The 14,762-nt window shown below is 34.7% G+C and overlaps 1 long non-coding RNA gene across 1 annotated transcript in view; it reads left to right on the forward strand.

The window, feature by feature from the left end:
- Window positions 2,592–14,762, forward strand: part of LOC110265774 — a 17,443-nt gene continuing 5,272 nt past the window's right edge. The window contains exons 1-2 of the long non-coding RNA XR_002352102.1: window positions 2,592–2,604; window positions 3,278–3,288. This is a non-coding gene — a long non-coding RNA (uncharacterized LOC110265774). The remainder of the gene's footprint in view (window positions 2,605–3,277; window positions 3,289–14,762) is intronic.

Here is a 14,762-nt window from a genome sequence, read left to right on the forward strand (position 1 = left end):
TGCGGTTAATAGCAATTGTAAACAAAGAGGAAGAGAAAAGTAATATTTTAAATGTTAGTTTTATGAAATAGTTTGATATTAGTTTAGTGTATTGTGGATTCGAATTGTGTAGTAAGAATATTAAGGATAGTTTTGATAAATGAGTAGTTTAGAAGAATAGTTTGAAAAAATAGATAGTTATATTATGGGTTAAGTACTTTTTTCGTTCCTAAGATTTGGAGTCAAAATCAAAATTGTCTCCGACTTTTTTTTTCTTATTAAAATCATCCTCAACATTCAAAAATGCTTTAAATCATCCTTCTCTCCATCAACGAATTTTTTTTACAGTTTTACCCCTTAGTTTGTTACTGATAGTTAATGGTTTTAATTATTTAAAAAAAAAAGAGTTAACTTTGATTGTATAAAACATCAAAAAGAAAAGGACCTAAATCAAAATCTCAACACCAACCAAATGATTAGAACGTCTGCTAGGGTTCCAGAGCTTTTACTACTACCACGACTTCCTAGAGCTCATGGTCGTCTCGAAGTCGCTCATCTGCGCAGAAAAGAAAGCTTCTTTGTGGGCATGGTGAGAGACCCGTGCTGCAAATTTCGGGCACGAAAGAGAATCCTGGTCGACGATTTTGGGGCTGCGTCTATTATGATGGTGCATTTTTGAATTTTTGTTCTTGATTGATGATTTTGTTTTGTTATTGCGTGTTGGACTGACTATAGTGGAATTCTGTAGATTCAAGAAGGGTGTCCGTTATTTCGTTGGATAGAACCAGAATCTGAAATTGAAGATCCGCAGACTGTAAGATTGAAGAAAAAAATTGTAGGTCTAAAAGCAAAAGTGAAGGAGTTTGAGTGGAAGTTGAAGGTTGTTGCAGTGTTAGAAATGGTTGGTTGTGTTGGTTTTCTTTTTTTTTCTGGTTCCAAATTTCATTGGCTACCATATGTAATGCCACTAAAAATAGCTTGATGAAATTAGTTGAGAAAATAAGGTTCTTTGAGTTAGTATGTATTTAGGCTGTTAATAAAATTGTGTGGCTGTAAACTTGATAAGAATTGTGTTAATGAAATTGGATTTTATAGTTTGACAAGATTTGTGTTTTTGAAATTGGATTTTGTAGCTTGTCCGTTAATAAAATTGGATTTTGTAGCTTGACAAGATTTGTGTTAATGAAATTGTATTACAAGATGTGATCTATGACAAGAATTGCATACGTTGACCTGCTTTAGTAATATATAATTTTTAGCCATAGACACTTATACAATGACTCTGGTTCATTCATAACTTACACAGATACAATATCAATTAACACAATTGAGCACCACAGACAAATAACTTAAAACACAACACAATATATTCATAAACATATGCAATAGTTGTCTTAGTTGACACTTAAGGCCAACACAAAATATTCTCCCTAAAGGGCAACAACAACAAACATTATAACCAAGTCACCATTATATGTAAATCCCGCAAATTTGATAAATAATTAGTTAATAAATTAATTATTATTCAAAGAAATTAAAAAAAAATAACTTTTATAATTTAGAGGAGTAGAAATATTAAAAATACAAATTTTGACACTAATTTTAAAAATTTTAACCCAAAGCCGGACCAACAGGCCAAACCAGTTGAACTAGACCCAAACCGGACCCAAGGTCCAACCTATTAAACATCGAGAACGAGTCCTCTTCTTCTTCACACCTTCAAAAATGTTGAAGGAGAGAGAGGTTAATGTAAAATCCCTAACCCCTACCACCGTTAACTTCCGTCGCCCATAAATTTCAATTCGGAGTTCTAATTGACGAGCCGTTAGCAGCCACGTAATCGTCTTGGAATTCTATTCAATTTTATTCGAATAAAGTGGTAAAAAATTTGTATTTCTCATCTAATTCTTCCTCTCCTCAATTTCAAGATTTTTAAATTTGGGTATTGAGAAATTGAATTATTTTGATGGTTTAAGTGAACTCTAACAGTGGAAAATCATTGGGTTTTGTCCAATTGATCCGTGGGTAAGGTAAGAAACTGTTGAATTCTTGTGAATCATTGAGTTAGTGAACTCTATGATTATTATAATGATATTATGTGAATTAGATTGTGTTTTTGTTGATTTGGAGTTCAATTGGGCGGTTTGAAACGAAATCTGGGTGATTAAGCTTAAGTAATTGACGTTCGGAAGCTTGGAGCTTGTGAAAAGAGAGGTTTTTGAGGTGTTCCAAGCTTAGGGAGGAATCGGCCAAGTATGGTTTTGGTTTCCGTAGTTAATATTTAATGTCAATTGAAAACTTAGGCTAAAAGACCTTAAGATTGGAATGAACTGAATGAATTATTGATGGATTGTGTATATGGTATATGATGTGTGGTTTGGTTTTTGTAAATGATTTGCTATTGGAGTTGATTGGTTTTGGAAAAAGATTTAATATTTGAATTGGTTTGATTTTGAAGTGATTTGATATTGAAAATTATTTGGGTAATCGAGAGGTGTTTGGTTTAGTGGTTGGGTCCTTTGAAGGGTGGCAGAAATTCGAGTTTTAAAGGAGATACTGCCAAAATTTCTATAAAAATTAGAGTTTTAATTTGAAATGTTATTTTAGAAAGAAAAATATTATTATGTGGCTTGTATATTTGAGACTATTTGTTGACTCTCTGTCGCAAGATGTGACTGGGCAATTTAACTCCCGGGGTTCCTCCATGGGCATGTATATATATATGGATTTTGAATATTATATTATTGAGTTTGGAGTTTGACTCCATGAAATATTATTAAGCTTGGAGACTGTATTTTGACTCCATGGAATATTATATTTGAGTTTGGAGTTTGACTCCATGGATTATATTTGAGCTTGGAGTTTGACTCCATGGATATTATTTTTGAGTTTGGGGATGCACGTACAAAGGGACTGTCCAATGGTAAACTACCAGAATATGTCAAGTTGGCTATATAACCGACAGATGAGACTCATTAGCCATAGGATAGGCATACATCATGTGCATTTGTATGTTTTCCTTGAGTATGCATTATTTTGGTTTGCTTAATTTCTTAACTCTGCTTATCTGCTACTTGTTCTACTTGCTATAAGTGTACCTCTATCTGTGTTTTCCTTACTTGAATTGTATGTGTATGTTTTTTGAGAGACCTCTCTTAGCGGAAGTGTGAGAGGGGTGTTTCACCGGTGATTCGAAGGATTGGAGGAGACAGAAAGTGAAGTGTTACGTTAAAATTAGATTTAGAACTTGAATACCTTAGATAACTTACTTAATTTCTGATTTAGTTGGATCTTTGAGCTGAAATATGAGTGTCAGAGTTTTAGGAATGCCTCTGGATTTTTTGGGAACTTTTATATTAACTATGCGGGCACCTTTACCATGTTAAGAATCACCGGTTCTCATTCCATACATATTTCTATTATTTTCCAGATGCAGGTCGAGAGGCACCTCGTTGAACATCTGGAGACCCTCCTTACAAGCGAAGAACTATTTTTTGGGCTGTTATATTTTGTTTTAGGTTATGTATATATGTATATAGAATCTCCACATGTATATTTTGTATTTTGTCCCTCCTAGAAGTTGACTTGGAGAAACAAGTGTTTATTCTGTAGTTTGAGTTATATTTTGGGTTGTATATATATATATATATGTAATTACATACTCTGGCTGGCCTTAGCTTCGCAGGTCGAGTCTGGAGCTTGCTATCTGTATTTTGGAACTCTGATCTGTATATTATGTTTTTAGCCTTCTTTTGATCTTTCATATCCGTTTTACGCTTATTCGTACGAGTGTGACACGATTTTCTTTTTTTCATTTTTGTTTAGCTTCTTCTTCAAGGCTCCTAGATATGAATTCTCTCAACTATATTTATGTACATATTTTACTTTTAGAGGTCGTAATACCTCGGTACCTCTGCTTACGACTTAAGTGTAAGGCTCTATGTGGTAGGGTGTTACATCATAAGCATAGAATTAAACCTAAAGCAACTTTATTGCTGTTTAAACAACAAAAAGCATCAAAAGTACCTAATCAACTTAAGCCAAAATAAACTCTCAACATACTTAGAGTATAAATTTTTCACATAACAACAAATCCAGAATCTCAACATTTTAGAATTTTCCCCAAGCTCGTGGAGGCAGTTTTGCCATCAACCTCAACTTCTTTGGTGAAACATGAGGTGCAATGTTGTGACTGAGGGTGAAAGTCTTTAGATTTGGTTGGTTTGATGTTGATATATCCTTCTCCTTGGGCACCGATGGTGATTAGGTTGAACTTCTAATGGGCTTCATCTTGGGCCTTTGGTTGAGAGGAGCTGTTGATGATGTGTTGGGCTAAGATGATGGTGGTGTAGGTTTGGAGTTCGGTTGGGATGACTTGGGCCTTGTTGTTGGTGTTGTGAATGTATAAGTTGGAGCTGCGATGATGATTTTGTTTAACAACTGACATCTTCCTCCCTTTAACAGCAGATTCTGTGAGTTAAGAGAGAAGGGGATAGTGAATCAAATAGCGCAATTCTTCAAGGCGTGTGTTACACACACTTTCCTTTAGGCTTAATTCGCCCCCACCAATATACAATGGTGTGCAAAATAGGTTACTGGCGAATTTCTTGTAGGATACAATGAAGAACACTTGACTTGTTTATGCATTCACACAGTCAAGCCTTACACTAAATGATCATCTACAGAATAATATTCTCTATTCTTTCTTTTGCGCATAAAGAAAGTGTTGAGATGGATTCTGGCAAAAATGAAATGAGGGAAATTTATAAAGACGGAGTACATACAGCTATGTACTCAACAGACACAACTTTTCAAATAGTTACAACCTTTCAATAGACATAACTATTCAAATAGTTGCAACCTTTCAACAGACATAACTATTCAAATAGTTGCAACCTTTTAACAGGCATAACTTTTGATTAAGTCACAACTCTATGAAGAGATGTAACTCTTCAAAATAGCTTTTCACATATTTTGAAAATATATCTCACAATCCCCCACCATTTTCAAAATTTCTTTTCAATCCTATTATTCTGGAAGTTTTATGCTTTCAGTAGAGGTATCTTGCAATTTGAACCTTTACCTAGTAACCAGTGGTATTCACTCATCTGAATTTAAACTGGTAGACAAGCTTTGAACCATTTAACTCATATGAACAAGCGTGCACTGATGACACATAAAATTTCGGTATCATTTAAATGTTATATTTAATATGACACATTTAGTAGGCCTTGTGTCTTGTATCCTTTCGTGAGTGCTTTAAGAGTAAAATCTTAACTCTAAAAACCGGCCTCAGTTCACGCTCATATAGGTAGATCCTATCAAAGTATCCCATAATTAAATACTTCAGCAATAATATACTTGCTATAGGTCTATTAAGAGCAAAGCTCATCCTATTCCTTTATACCATTATGGTTCCAAGTACTTTTTACTTTGGGATGAAAGAAATTATTATGAGTACTTGCAATTACTCTAATAGTGTACTTTACCGCATTGAACTCAAGACTTGATGTTACTCAAGTGTGAGTTGGGTTTCTACCGTTGGTAATTATTTAAAATACGGATTTTAATCCCATCCATTTTTGATGTTTTAAACACTAAATCCCTTGTCAATCCTTTCGTCAAAGGATCTGCAAGATTTTGTTCTTACCTTATAAAATTTATAGATATAACTCCATTACCAATAAGGTTTTTAACATAGCTATGTCTTATTCCAATGTGCCTAGATTTTCCATTATAGACTTGGCTATAAGCCTTTGATAATGTTGCTTGGTTATCACAATGTATAGAGATTGGTGCCATTGGTTTTGGCCAAACTAAAATTTCATGTAATAAATCTCTAAGCCATTCAGCTTCCTTGCTTGCTGCTGCCAAAGCAACAAATTCTGCAGCCATGGTAGAGTCCGTTATGCAAGTTTGTTTCTTGGATCCCCAAGAAACAGCACCTCCACCAAGAGTAAAGATCCAACCACTTGTTAATGCATGATCCTCTGTATAGCTTATCCAACTGGCATCTATATATCCTTGTAAAACAGAAGGTTCACCACTATACAACAAAGTATAGTTTATTGTTCCTTTTAAATATTTTAATATTCTTCAGACAACATGCCAATGGTTTTTACTTGGATTGCTTGTATACCGACTTAAGCGACCTACATCATATGCTATATCTGGTCTAGTACAAGTCATAGCATACATTAAGCATCCAATTATTTTTGCATACTCAATTTGTGAAACAGACGAACCTGTATTGGGTACTAATTTAATACTTGGATCAAAAGGAGTACTCACCGAATATCCTTCAAACTCATCAAACCTTTTTAATAATTTTTTTATATAATGAGATTGAGATAATCCTAAATTATGACCATCTCTAACAATTTTAATTCCTAAAATTATATCTGCAGCTCCCATATCTTTCATATCAAAATTACTAGACAAAAAATGTTTAGTTTTTTCTACCTCTTCTAAATCAGTACCAAAAATAAGCATATCATCAACATATAAACAAATCATAACACCTTTACCATTTTTAACTTTACTATACACACATTTATCAGATTCATTTATTTTATATCCATTAGTACGAACAGTTTCATCAAATTTTTTTTTGCCATTGCTTAGGGGCTTGTTTCAGTCCATATAAAGACTTAACTAATTTTCACACTTTATTTTCTTGACCAGCAACTATAAATCCTTCGGATTGCTTCATATACACCTCTTCGTCTAGTTCATCATTTAAGAAAGTTGTTTTAATATCCATTTGGTGAATGACAAAATTAAAGATTGAAGCAAGTGCTATAAGCACTCTAATTGTAGCAATTCTTGCTACTGGTGCATATGTATCAAAGTAATCAATTCCTTCTTTTTGTGCAAACCCCTTAGCAACTAACCGTGCTTTGAACTTATCAACAGTTCCATCTACTTTCATTTTCTTTTTGAAAATCCATTTAGAACGCTTTTTATTCTTCCAAAGTTCATATGGAGTTATTTTATTCCTTTTATTAGGAATTCTATTTAAAATATAACAGGCAGTTAACATAGCCTCACCCCAATAACCTTTTGCTAGACCAGAATAAGATAGCATAGCATTAACCATTTCTTCCAGCACTTTATTTTTTCTTTCAGCAATACCATTCTGTTGTGGAGAATATGGTACAGTAGTTTGATGAATAATACCAGTGGACTCAAAATAACTAGGATTATAATATTCTCCTCCACGGTTAGACCTTAAGCACTTAATAAAGGTTTCATGTTGTAATTCAACTTCAGTTTTAAAAATCTTAAATTTTAAAAATCTTAAATTTATCCAAGACTTCATCTTTAAAATGCATCGAATATATGTAACAATATCTACTGAAATCATCAATAAAAGTTACAAAATATTTCTTTCCACCTATAGTAGGCCAACCATGCAAATCACATATATCAGAATGTATTAATTCTAATAACTTTGAATTTCTTTGTACTCTTTGAAAAGGAAGTCTTGTTATCTTGGTTAACATACAAGTTGTACATACATCTGAATTTTTAATTAATTTTGGAATAAGATCATATTTTATCATATCATTTAATTTATGAAAATTAACATGTCCTAAACGATTATGCCATAAATCAAAGGACTCAGCAATATAAACAGAAACATTATTATTATTAATAATATTTACAATATTTAATTTAAACATATTCTCACATAGATATCCTTTATCCACAAACACTCCACCCTTAGACAGAATAAATTTGTCTCCTTCAAATACAGACTTAAACCCATACTTGTTAAGTAAGGGAATAGAAACTAAATTTTTTCTGACTTCGGGTACATAATATACATCAGTAAGAGTCAGTACTCTTCCAGAAGTGAATTCAAGTTCCACTGTTCCTTTGCCCATTACTTGAACAATTGATGCATTTCTCATGTACAGAATAGTCCCATTCTCTTCTTTGAATGTCTTGAAAAAATCTCTATTCTTGCATACATGTCGAGTTGCACTAGAATCTATCCACCATGATCCAATGTCTTCAATCATGTTGATCTCAGAAATTACAGCAATAAGATTATCTTTTATTGCTGTGTCATTCTTTTCTTTCTTTTTCCTTAAGAAACGATATTCTTTCTTAAAATGTCCTAGTTTTTCACAATGAAAACAATTTTCTTTCTTTTTATATTTTCTGAAATCACCATTGTTACTTTGAGATTTATTGAAATCTCGGTATCTCTTCTTCTTGAGCTTGTTGGATTTTTCATCTTCCATTACGTGAAGATTAGCATGAGCACTTTGCTCTTTAGTATCATCTTGTTTACGATACTCTTCTTCAAAACGAAGGTGATTACTTAATTGCTCAAGAGAAACATCATCCTCTCTATGTTTCATAGTTCTTTTGAATTCTTTCCATGATGGAGGGAGTTTGTCAATAATTGAAGATACAATGATGGTATCATCCATGTGCATGTTATGTTGCTTAAAATTATTTAAAATACGCTCAATTTCATGCAGTTGTTCCATGACAGATCTACCATCAACCATCTTATAATTATTAAAGCGAGTGACAAGAAATTTCTTACTTGTTGCATCCTCGGCCATATATTTTGCCTCTAATTTGTCCCATAATTATTTTGCGCTCGCAACATTTTGGTAGACATCAAATAGTGCATCAGCCATGCTATTGAGTATGTGCCCGGTGCATATATAGTCATCGTTGTCCCATTTTTTCCTGGCTCGTATTTCTGTAATGGCCTCCCCTTCAACTTCTGGTGGTCTTGGTATGGTAAGAACATATGCCACTTTTAGTGTTGTGAGAAGGAAGTGCATCTTCTTTTGCCATCGTATGAAATTTCCACCATCAAATCTTTTCTAACTTGACAAAATCCGACGTCATCTCCTTAATTGATGCGGTGACCATTTTTTGTTTTATTGGTGAGAATTAAGCCTAAAGATTGTGAGTTAAGAGAGAAGGGGATAGTGAATCAAATAGCGCAATTCTTCAAGGTGTGTGTTACACACACTTTCCTTTAGGCTTAATTCGCCCCTACCAATATACAATGGTGTGCAAAATGGGTTACTGGCAAATTTCCTGTAGGATACAATGAAGAACACTTGACTTGTTTATGCACTCACACAGTCAAGCCTTACACTAAATGATAATTTATAGAATAATATTCTCTATTCTTTCTTTTGCGCATAAAGAAAGTGTTGAGATGGATTCTGGCAAAAATGAAATGAGGGAAATTTATAGAGACGGAGTACATGCAGCAACGTACTCAACAGACACAACTTTTCAAATAGTTACAACCTTTCAACAGACATAACTATTCAAATAGTTGCAACCTTTCAACAGACATAACTATTCAAATAGTTGCAACCTTTCAACAGACATAACTATTCAAATAGTTGCAACTTTTTAACAGGCATAACTTTTGATTAAGTCACAACTCTATGAAGAGATGTAACTCTTCAAAATAGCTTTTCACATATTTTGAAAATATATCTCACAGATTGGACAGTAGGTTGTGAAGATGATCTCTTCCTTCCTCTATTTGATTTTTTTACAGCAAATTATTTAGATGGTTGGGCCTAAAAATATAGAAAAAATAAAGCAAGTTACATATAACCAACCATAACAACAAAACCCTAAAATACATATAGTAAATGCACTTACAGGGAGGGTGGCTTGGTGCATCCTCCCCTCTTGCATTGTGGCCTGATTCACCACAATTGGAACACTTTTGAATCTGCTCCCTCCTAGATAAGTGACTCTGGCTCCTATCTTCAGCTTTCTCAGGACCTCTTTTCCTATTTTTCACTGGTCTGTGGCTAGGCTTCCCATAGGGCGGTGGCATGACATCATCAAAATCAGTCTTCTCCCATAGATCAGGGCCATTTACAGGGTATATGACCGAATCATAACACCTGACATAAGCCCCTTCTTATAGCAGTTATCAACATATGCATCCATTTTCAGTCCTTTGAAATTGATGCAGCTGATGGCAAGAGTGCATGGAATGCCACTGAGCTGCCACTTCCTGCAAGAACACTCACAAGTAGATAGATCTGTAGCATACTTGTTCAAGCCATTCACCACTTCATATGACTGTGCAACAGACCAATAGGGTCTCCACTCACCAGCAGACGTGCTCCTTCTTTCTACTTTCTTCCTCATCTGAGGTAAAATTGTACCACTAAAATTTTGAACTCTTTCTTTATTTCTATTCCATGTACTCATCAAATAAACCCTGATTTCTTTCATCATAGTTACAATAGGTTTTTCTCTAGACTCTACTATTACACCATTAAAACTTTCACACATGTTATTTAATAGAGTGTCACATTTAGAATAATAGTTAAACAGGATTTACTCCAATATCTAGGAGTAATAGCATTCAGATGCCTGTGAGCTTCAACATTAACCTTTCGGATTATTCCCATCTCTCTTTTCCAGTCCTTCCAGTGTGTAGCCTTTGCGCACCTCCATATCAGTTGCTTCAAGTGAAGGCCAGGAAACTTCTTCCTGAAGTTGTTGTACAGATGTCTTACACAGAACCTGTGGTCCACACCTAGGATTACTTAATCAAAAGCAGGTAGTAATCCCTAAAAAAGAGGTAAAACATTTTTGTTATTACGCTACTATTTATCACATTTAAATGAATCACTAAACAACAATCAATACAGTAATTGTTTACCTTTTGCTTATCAGACATGAAGGTTGATCTTCCTGTTGTTTCAGAGCCAAAATAATCAATTAGCAACTGGAGAAACCACTTTCAGGTGTCCTTGGTCTCTGCCTCAACAACGACATATGTAATCGAAAGCATTTGATCATTAGGGTCCCACCCTATTGCAGTTAACAGCTGACCCCCTTTAGGTGTCTTGAAAAAACAACCATCCAACCCTATAAATCTTCTACACTGCAGAAAGCTCTTTTTGCAAGCATCTAGACATATATATATTCTTTGAAAAATGTAATTTTTCATTGAAGAGTGTTGAACCTCATTCCCAAAATCAGGGGACCTCCGTAGCTTGAGCTTTATTGTTGACTCTGGGTTAGACCTTAGCAACTCTGAACAGTAATCAACTATCCTTTTATATTGAGTCATGTAAGTTTCTTGTATTTCATCCAATGCAGCTTGTCTTGACCTAGCTGCCATTGACGTTGTCACAGTCAGGTTCCACTTTCTTTGTGCCTTGTTAACCAATTCTTTTATCATCACTTTTGGGTATGCTCCACCTTCTTTTTGAAAGCTCTTCTCAGCCATGGAGTATGCATTACCTCAACCCTGTGTGCCTGTCTACAAGTGTGCTTAAGGTTCACAGTCCTAAGCTACCAAGTTGTTTTCTCACCCATCTTTGCAGCATATAGCCAAAAATAACAATCCTGTTGACAAACAGCCCTCACTCTAATCAAGTCAAGCTTGGCATACTTGATCCCCCCTTATTGTTTGTACTGCATAGGCTGTTACAGTGTCTTTACATTCCTCCCTTGAAGTAAATACAGTTTCCACCTCCCACTTATAAATCCTCATGTATTTTACGTCCTTATGAATTGGATACCTCCTCCTTTTAAATTCATCTTCCTATTCTCCATCTTCTTTATTCGAACCACTACCAACCTCATACTCCAAATGTAATTTATCACTATTGAAGCCTTCATCATCACTGAAATCACCATTCATAACCCATTTGGCTTTATCAACCCAAGAACCATCCTTAACACTAGTTAGTCCCTCAAACCCACTGTCATCATCATATTCCCTTTTACTATCTGTGAAATGAACGCCATCTACACTGTCAACCTCAAGATCAGACGGAAAAAACTCTTCATCATCACTGTCATCATCACTATTCGATTTATTCTGTGCATTTTCAGTAGCTACATTTGGATGCATCTTATCTCCTTCACTAGCTTGTTGCACATTATCGGATTGCACATGTTTACCTTGCTGACCTTCATAAACGACCACCAACTGATCCCTAAGATTTTCTTCTATTTTGCCCCCAACATCAATATACCCAACTTCAGGAGAACCTTCAACATCGTCAACCTCATGTACTACAAACATTTCAAGTTGACTCCTCAGCTCCGCTATTCTACACACCTCAAGTGCATCTCTATCAGCATCAAATAACTTTAAATCTTCCTCCAACTGTTCAGCTATTGGATCCTTATACCACAAAGCTGATATATTAGAATTTGTGTACCCAAATTGCCTCAACTCTACATATGCCTCAAATATAGACCAACAATCACTCTCAATATCTTCAATCAGTGTCTTTTGTCCCCTATATGCTGCAATGTCCCTTTATCATACCCAAATCGACCCCCCGTGATAGACAGTTAGATTGAAGCTTTCCATCACCTAAAATCATAGGCCTACTAGTGTACAAAATAGAAAAAAAGGTTTAAACGAAACCCTAGCAGATTTACCAACTAATGGAATCCATTACAACATTATTAAACACAAGCTCCACAAAACCAAAATTGAATCGCAACTGTCGCAGACAACAACAACTTCAACAACTTCACTACAAAAGCAAGGCATTCAATAATACAATCATGCATACATACCTCAATCGCAAGGACAACAGCAGAATGACCTCCTTCTAGACGCTTGCTCACACAGTGCAAATACAAGAACTAAACCCCCCACGAGATGAGGAATCTCTGTTAGGGTATCATTGAAGATGAAACATCAGTTTTTGAGTAGCTAATGTAAATGAGAGAGTGAATGAATTTTGCAGGAATGTAATGAAGCGTTAAAGACTTGAGGGGCAAAATTGTCTGAAAAAATTCATTAATGGAGAGATGGATGATTCTAAAGCATTTTTGAATATTGAGGAAGATTTTAATAAGAAAAAAAAAGTCATGGACGATTTTGATTTTGACCCCAGACCTTAGGGACGAAAAAATTACTTAACCCTTATATTATTGATGGATTAAGGAGAGAGTACAAAGACTAGTGAGACTTGATGTGTTTGTTAGTTTAGTACAGTAAGCTCCATGACAACCTATTTATAAGCCTCACAAGTTAGTTCATTATAATTTCTAGATAGAGTAAACGACCATTTCTATTCATAAAAGTTCATAACACTGACAAATCTACCCACGAATAAACAAAACTACAATTTCTATCCATAAAAGATGAATTTTTGCTAACAAAACTATCCGAACCCTAAAAAATTATTCGAAATCCCTAAAATACCTTCTAATATAATCTAACTCTAACTTCTCTTTTTACTCCACACTACCACTTTCACCCAAATCCTTTCTCACCACCACTCTCATCCCCAACCACCACTATCATTGTCGTCATCACCATCCCCAAGTACTTCTCTTTACCACCACTGTCGAGCAAGGGAGGAAGAGCGAGAGAAAGCCGAAATAGAGAGAGTGAGAGAATGACTAAAAAGAGAAGTTACTCATCACTGCTGAAAAATTCATTTTGAAGAGGAGGAACATTCAAATTCAGAATTTCACATTCAAATTCAAACAACAATGCCTCAACAGAACCATATTATTACAGATTCAGTAACAGAACCAACAGAATTACAAACACAAATTCAAATTCCAATAACATAAGTGGAGCATTCAAATTCAACAATCATAGATCTACAATTCAATAATAAGTCAGATTATGGAGATGCAGAATTAGAGAATGAAGCAGCAAAAATTAAAAATTGAAAATTAAAAAGACCACGACGATGATGTATTACCGAATCTTTAAACACCTCAATCCACAGCCTCAAAGCTCCGTGAGCTGTGCTCCAAGGTCGAAACGCTGGCGTGGAGGATGTCGTTAGAGATGGTCCCAATCAAAATCCATGACGTTCTTGTAAAAGGCAACACAAAGACCAAGGATTGGGTCATCGAAGCAGAGCTCAAGGGAATCGAGAGTGAAACTACCATGCAGAACCTCATGCGTGCTTGCGAAGGGAAGGCAGAGAATGTTCACGACCCTTGTTGATGGAGCAGCAACTATGGCGAACACGGATCTTCGAACAAGGGCGACGATGATGCATAGATATTGTTGCCGCTGCTGCTAGAATCGCTACTGCGAAGCCACTACTGTTGTCACTCTATTTCTGCCTTTGTTCATGGTATTAGAGAAGGAGGCGGTGATCGCAATGGTGATGATGGCGGCAGTAATGGTGGTACTTGGGAATGAGAGTGGTGGGGAGGAAGAATTTCAGTGATGGTGGGATTTGGGATTGGGGGAGTGGTGGTGTGGAGTAAAAAGAGAAGATAGAGTTAGGTTATATTAGAGGGTATTTTGAAAACTTTAAATAATATTTTAGGATTTGGATAGTTTTGTTAACAAAAGTCCATCTTTTATGGATAGAAATTGAAGATTTATTTATTCATGGATAAATTTCTCAATATTCTGAACTTTCATGGATAGAAATGAACATGAATGATTTCTGATCATTCTATTTTGAGAATTTTTGTTTTGAAAATTTGTGTTAGCATAATTTTGGTTTGGTATCTCCATTACTTTTTCATGTTGATCAATACTTTTTAGGATATTATTTATATTTGTTAAATTAAATAATAAAATAAATAGATTAATATTTTAGATATTTGTTGGTTACCTATAAGTAAACTCTATGAATTCTTGAATTTGTGGATTAATATAGATTTTTGTACTTAAATTTGTGCTAACCTAATAGTCACCTGAATATATTATAATATAATAATTAAATAAAAAATAAATGTGGACGAAATTAAGTTTAAATTATTTAAATTGGTTTTATTATGTAGTGTTAGAAGAAAATTGTTTTGGATATTGTATT

The sequence above is a fragment of the Arachis ipaensis genome, chromosome B08 (assembly GCF_000816755.2).
Source record: "Arachis ipaensis cultivar K30076 chromosome B08, Araip1.1, whole genome shotgun sequence".
NCBI lineage: Eukaryota > Viridiplantae > Streptophyta > Magnoliopsida > Fabales > Fabaceae > Arachis > Arachis ipaensis.